Source organism: Octopus bimaculoides, chromosome 29, assembly GCF_001194135.2.
Source record: "Octopus bimaculoides isolate UCB-OBI-ISO-001 chromosome 29, ASM119413v2, whole genome shotgun sequence".
Lineage (NCBI taxonomy): Eukaryota > Metazoa > Mollusca > Cephalopoda > Octopoda > Octopodidae > Octopus > Octopus bimaculoides.
In genome coordinates this window covers 10,754,149-10,760,594 of record NC_069009.1, presented here as the reverse complement: position 1 = coordinate 10,760,594, position 6,446 = coordinate 10,754,149, and the positions used below count along the sequence as shown (strand labels likewise).

At 36.2% G+C, this 6,446-nt stretch overlaps 1 protein-coding gene across 1 annotated transcript in view; it reads right to left on the bottom strand.

Annotated features, from left to right (window-relative positions):
- LOC106869292 (toll-like receptor 3) overlaps positions 1–6,446 on the bottom strand; it is a 353,412-nt gene that overhangs the window by 345,627 nt on the left and 1,339 nt on the right. The window contains exons 2-3 of the mRNA XM_052978036.1: positions 5,452–5,523; positions 3,115–3,186 (exon numbers count right to left, since the gene is read on the bottom strand). The gene's annotated coding sequence lies outside the window, so the exon portion shown is untranslated. The remainder of the gene's footprint in view (positions 1–3,114; positions 3,187–5,451; positions 5,524–6,446) is intronic.

Genomic DNA, 6,446 nt, shown 5'->3' with positions numbered 1-6,446 from the left:
TACACACATGCCAGATATCTCTCTTTCTTCCTTTCTTTCTCTCTCTCCCTGTCTCACAAACACAGCAACATCACACACATACACACACGCACGTATGTACATCAATTGCATACATATTTTTTGTACGCATACATGTTCGGATGTGTGTATGTGTGTGTGTTGCCCGTATATCAACAAAACACATACACACATCTTGCGTTACATATATATATACGGATAAATGATTTAAAATAAATATATTTTGGAAATGGCGATTTACGGTACAATACCTAGAAACATGAAAATCAGACCACATGGGTTTGTTTACATCAATTCGACAGTTTCCATAAAAAGTGTTGGGAAAGAGATAGAGAGAGCGCGCTCTGCCTCTCTATCTTTCTCCCTCCCTTACACACATGCCAGATATCTCTCTTTCTTCCTTTCTTTCTCTCTCTCCCTGTCTCACAAACACAGCAACATCACACACATACACACATGCTGCTCTCTCACACTAACAAAAGAACTTCACATACACACCACACTTTTTGTCTGGCATACTCACTATAAAAAGAAAGAGTGTATTTCTTTTTGGCAACATTTGTTTTGTGTGTAATGTTGGTGTGTGTGTGTGAGAAAGAAAGAAAGAAAGAAAGAGAGATAACTGGCATGTGTGTGTACGGGAGGGAGAGAGATAGAGAGAGACAGAGAAGGTATTTTTTCTTTTTGCTTGTTGCTTTCATGCCTACCACACAGACGCTGGCAAACAAAATGTATTTCTCCTTCACCTTCCCTCTTACAAACATACAATTTCTCTCTCTCTCTCTCGCCTTCACGCGCGTACGCACAGATTTGACTTCGCCATGTCAACAAACTTCAAAATTCGTAAAAGTTTATCGATTTTTGCAGCTATACGCGGGTGCCTCTGAGAGAAAATATTGGCCAAAATGCACATAAGGTCATGACACATCACCTCCTAAAATTGGAGCGACATGCGTGCTAATTTGTGGACGTGCATAAACCACATTCACGTACACACACACACAAACATCCTCTCTTTTATATATATACAAATATATTTAAAGGAGGCAGCTAGTTAGCTGAGTGTCTCGAAAAAGGAAAACAATAAATGTCATTACATGTGACTGACGGTGTTAGAACGTCTACGCCGCTAGAAATAAGAGCTGGAGGGTTTTGTTGCTACTGTCAACGCACATATAATTGTATACATGCATACTATCAGCGGCTGTGGATGGCAGGAAAGTAGCAATCTTGATATCACTTCACCGTACGGCTTCAGCTTTAGGCCGAAGCTTCGTCAGAATGGTCGGCACAGATTACCTACTCTGAACATCCTCGCTACAAGCATATATATTTACTCCATACAAAATTTATCGATGATTTAGCGAACACTAGCGTGTTTACAAATAATTAGATGGAGCGGCTAGTTAGCAGGTTTCACCTAAAAGGAAAAGAATAAATGTCATTAAATAAGACTGAGTGTGTTAGAACACCTACACTGCTAGAAATAACAGCTGAAATATGTGTGTGTGTTTGCGTGTCTCAACGCGCGCGTATTTGTGTGTGCGTTTGTGTGTTTATAAATGCAGATAAACAAATATTTGCTTTTTTATTAGAAGCGTGAAAACGCGTATTGTACGCTACAAAAAGGATGATATATTTTAGAACGTAGTGTTGCTGTTAGAACTGCTGCAAAAATACTCGGTAAATTACCCTTACATAGCTGTTGACAAATGCTTCCGCTTTGTAAAGGTAATTTACCCAGTTTTCCGCTGTTCTAAAGGCAAATCTGCGTTCTAAAAATATCCTCTTAATTGTATCGTACATCACAAAAATTCATGAACTGATCTTGAAGGATCATCGCCGAAGAATTGACAGAATTGTTGATATGATTGGTGTGTGTTGGAGCTCCTGCAGACGAATTTTGAGTGAGATATTGCGAATGAAAAGAGTTGCAGCAAAATGTGTGCCTCGCTTGCTCACAGATCAAAAAGCGTCATGCGTGAATATGAATCATGAACTGAAAGAACGGTTGGAAGTTGATCCGGACCCATTTTCGAAATTGATTACTGGTGTTACGGCCACGACGCGGAAATGAAACAGCAATTAAGTCAATAAAAGCATTCGATGTTACCATGCCCCGAACACGCGTGGAGCGAAGCTCAGCATCAAGACGTTGCTGGTTAGTTTCAATGGTGCAGAAGAAATTTTCCACATAGAATTTGTTCCTCCTAGTCAAACAGTTAACTAGACATTTTACTGGGCAGTTTTTAAGCGTTTACAAAGGCCTTGTTGGTGTTGCAGTTGTTTCAGCTTTTGTCATTTTAGAGGAATAAAGGAGGAATACGTTGTTGTAGAGGGGCATGGAGAAGGAAAAGAAATGACTTACAGAAAACGAAGACGGAAATTTCGTGTTGTAGGTGTAAATGATGAAGAAATAGAAAAGCGTAAAATTAATTACTAAGAGTTGGAAGGTGTAGCAGAATTTAAACATGAATAATTTAATTCTCAATATACTATTAGAACAAAGAGTCATGAATAGTAAACAGCGTTGATGAAAAGTAAACACAATTAATGATATCCAAAAAGATATACAAACACAAGTCGATACATTCGTACACATTTCCTGATACCAACAGACACAGACATATAAATATATATGTACATACATACACAAAATCAAATTCAGTAATCCTCGCAATATCGCGGTTCACCTATCACGTTTTATTAAGCTTACGTCTATTTTTCTGTGTTGTTGTTTCGCATTTATAAGACAAATATATACAAATTATTAAGAAATAATAAAACATATATACAGTACAGTACTGTTTCTACTTCGCGGATTTTCATTTCTCGCTGTAGTTTTCGAACGTAACACCCGCGTTAGTCGATCGATTACTGTACATGAATTATGAGAAACACATACATTAGCCCACACAAACACACACGCGCCCACACACTTTCCCAGACATTCACAAAGAATTGCATATTCCAATGGAAAGCGACTGAGAATATATAGTGTATCAAGGAGAGTGAGAGAAAACAGAAAGGATGGAAAGATGTGAAATGTTTCGAATTATTTTGTCAATAAAATAATCAAAAAATAATCCCACTTACAGAGTCCTTAAACTGGGAAGATTTTGAAAACATCCTATTTCAATCTCAGTGATGTCATTGTATTGCAAATATCTGTTAAAAAAAAATGAGATGTGAAAAACTTGTGCATAATCGATTCATGATAAAATATTACATATAGTGCATAAAAATTTAGAAATCCAGACGCTGAAGACGATGGAGATGATGATGACGAAGATGATGATGATGATGATGATGATGATGATGATGATGATGGTGGTGGTGGTGGTGATGGCTATGGTGGTGATGGTTATGATGGTGGTGTTGATGTTCTTAGTGATGGTGATGGAGGTGGTTGTGATGGTGGTGGTTTTGGTGGTGGGGTATATGATGATATAGCGGAGTCCGTGAGGAGGGGGGTGCTGTTGATTTTCATGATGATGCTCAGGGGGGCAGTGATGACGATGATGATCATCATAATGAAGAGGAGGTAGGGGATGGTGATGGTGGTATTTGTGGTGGTGGTAGTGTTGGAGGTGCTTACGATAATGACGTTGATGAGGAAAGTTATGGCAATGATAATTTTGACGGTAGCTGGAAATATTTTGAGGGAAACAATGAAAGAAAATGATTAAGATTTGGAAGGTTATAGAAATTTATATATCGGCAAATTAGCTTTAAATATACAATTACAAGATTGAGGGATAGTATTCAGCATTGATCCAGAGCTAAAGAGAGTAAATAATATACGGACCGGAATGCAACCACAAGTTGATACACGAATATTGAATCACCCATACGCAAAACATAAACATATGTATGCACATACATAAAATCTGCTGCTTGAACCATCACACGCTCATATATACTAATACACACAGACACATGTTCACTTACAAATATACACACATTCACATTCACAGACATTCTAAAACAATCACGTACACCGCTGGAGAGGAAGCGAGAATGCAGTGAAAGAGAGATAGAGACATAGAGAGCGAGACAAGGAGAGAGAGCATTATAGAATGCGATGGCATTTAAAAGTTATAAATATGTGGGCAGTGAAATACAATCATAAATTATCAAAATAAAAATTCTGTTAAAGTAAAAAAGTTCTGGAAAATGCCGCCTAAATATTGTTGATTGCATTGTTATACAAATTTCTGTTGAAAAGAATATGTAAAGAATTTCGGAACAGATATTAATTATAATAGCGAAATAATTAGATGACTCAGGAGAAGGACTGTAAACGGATGCTGATGAAGAACAAAACGATGATGATGATGGTGATGATGATAATGATGATGATGATGATGATGATGATGATGATGGTAGAGAGATGATGCTGATGATGATGATGGTCTTTTTCTCTTTCACTTCTTTTTCTACTTCTTTTTCTTCTTCTTCCGTTTCTTCTTCCTATTCTTCTTCTTCTTCATCTTCTTCGCCTTCTTTTTCTTCTTCATCTTCTTCTTCTTCATCTTCTTCTTCTTCGCTTTCTTCTTCTTCTTTCTCTTCTGTTTCTTTTTGTTTTCTTCTTTGTCTTATTCTTTTCTTCTTCGTCTTCCTTTTTTCTTCTTCTGTTGCTTTTTCTTTTCTTCTCCGTCTTCTTCTTCTTTCTTCTTCTTCTTCTTCTTCTGCTTCTTCTTCTTCTTTTTATTATTATTATTATTATTATTATTCTCCTTCTTCTTCTTCTTGTGTTTCTTCTTTTTTTCTTTTTATTACTTCTCATTTTCCTCTTTTCCTTTTTACTTTTTCTACTCGTTCTTCTCCTTGAAGAATGAGAAGGTTGAAGAAGGTACAAATGAAGAAAAAAAGAAGAGGGAGGATAAAAATAAAAGAATGAAGCAGAAGTGGAGTAGAAAAACAATTAGGAAAAGAAGAAAAAGAAGAAAAAAGTGACGAACAAATAGACGAACAAGAAGTAGAAAAAGAACAAGAAGAAGAAGAAAAGAAGGAAGAAGAAAAGAAGAAGGAGAATGAGAAAAAGGAGAAGAACTATAACAACAGTTACAACAACAAAAACAATAAAGAATGTTATAAAAATGTATGTGTATGCGTAGGTCTAAACTTAGCGCAAGGGATATTCAGGAATGTTATTTGGCGTTGATCTAGAAATAAACACCGAACATAGAATGCACAACGAATTACACACGCATGTTGATACACTAGTATACTGTGATCGATACACATGCATGCACTAAATGTTTCCCCTCAAATATCAGGCTCTCATATAGCCAAAATCTCAGAATCGGGTCAACACTCACATACAGATTCACAAACGATAGAACACATATTAGAAAAAATGGGAAAATATAATAGATTTCGAATGATGTCATTGATACAATGCAATGAAAGAAGACAGATTCAACTTACAGATCTGTTAATTTGGACAGATTTTGGAAAGTTTCTGCTTTGAGGAGCTTGATATTATTTTCCCGCAAATCTCTGGAATTTAAAAAATGTATTAAGATTTTTATGGACAAGATATGTGACATATTATGAAATATTATTGTTAAACAATTTGATGGTGAACGAGATGGAAAGGAGAATAGGATCAGGATATACCTGATAACCAGGCTGTTGACTGTCATGGTGTAGCGGTGAATATGTAAATGAGGAACAAGAGAAGAAAATATGGCGGTTGTGTTGATGACGAAGATATTATGATGCTGATGAGGGGTGATGCCGTTAATGTTGATTACTTTGATATTGAAGTGATGTTGGTGGTGATGTTTCATGCTGTTGATTATGATGATGGTATTAAAGATTGTGCCTCTTAATAAAAAGAAGAACGAGGCGACGAAGAGCAGAAGAAGAAGAAGAAGAAGAAGAAGAAGAAGAAGAAGAAGAAGAAGGAAATGAAGAAGAAGAAGAAGAACAAGAACAAGAAGAAGGAAATGAAGAAGAAGAAGAAGAAGAAGAAGAAGAAGAAGAAGAAGAAGAAGAAGAAGAAGAAGAAGAAGAAGAAGAAGAAGAAGAACATGAAGGAAAACAAGAAATACAAGAAGAATGAAAGTTAGAAGTTGGAGTAAACAAGAAAAAAACTTAGAAGCAGTAAAAGAAGAAGGATGGAAGTAGAAAACAAGAAGGCGAAAGATGAAAGAGGAAAAGAAGAAATGGAAAAAGAGAAAGAAAGAAAGGAGCAACAGCACTGAAATGAAGAATAAGACAAAGTAAAAGAAATTGAAGAAGACTAAGAACAAGGACAAAAATAAGGACAAGACAAAGCAAAGCCAAAAGTCAAGGAAGAAGGAAAAGAGGAAGGATAAGTCGAAGAAGAAGAAGAAGAAGAAGAAGAAGGAAAAGAGGAAGGATAAGTCGAAGAAGAAGAAGAAGAAGAAGAAGAAGAAGAAGAAGAAGAAGAAGAA